Source organism: Seriola dumerili, unplaced genomic scaffold (genome assembly GCF_002260705.1).
Source record: "Seriola dumerili isolate Sdu_G_001 unplaced genomic scaffold, Sdu_1.0 BDQW01000458.1, whole genome shotgun sequence".
Taxonomy (NCBI): Eukaryota; Metazoa; Chordata; class Actinopteri; order Carangiformes; family Carangidae; genus Seriola; species Seriola dumerili.
This window is the reverse complement of record NW_019174713.1, coordinates 873,189-873,508: the sequence shown is the minus strand read 5'-3', so window position 1 is coordinate 873,508 and position 320 is coordinate 873,189.

The following is a 320-nucleotide window of genomic DNA, read 5'->3' as shown; positions in this document are numbered from 1 at the left end:
TGAAAAAACAACAAAGTTTAATAAGGTATAAAAACATCATATTATAATAACATTTAAAGACGTCATAGTATATTGAGGCCTGAAAATTGAAAAAAACGACATACTATAGTATGGCCTGAAAATTGAAAAAAACGACATAGTATAGTATGGCAAAAAAAGTGAAAAAACAACAAAGTTTAATAAGGTATAAAAACATCAAAAAACATCATATTATAATAAAATATCAAGACGTCATAGTATATCGAGGCCTGAAAATTGAAAAAACAACATAGTATAGTATGGCCTGAAAATTGAAAAAAACGACATAGTATAGTATGGCA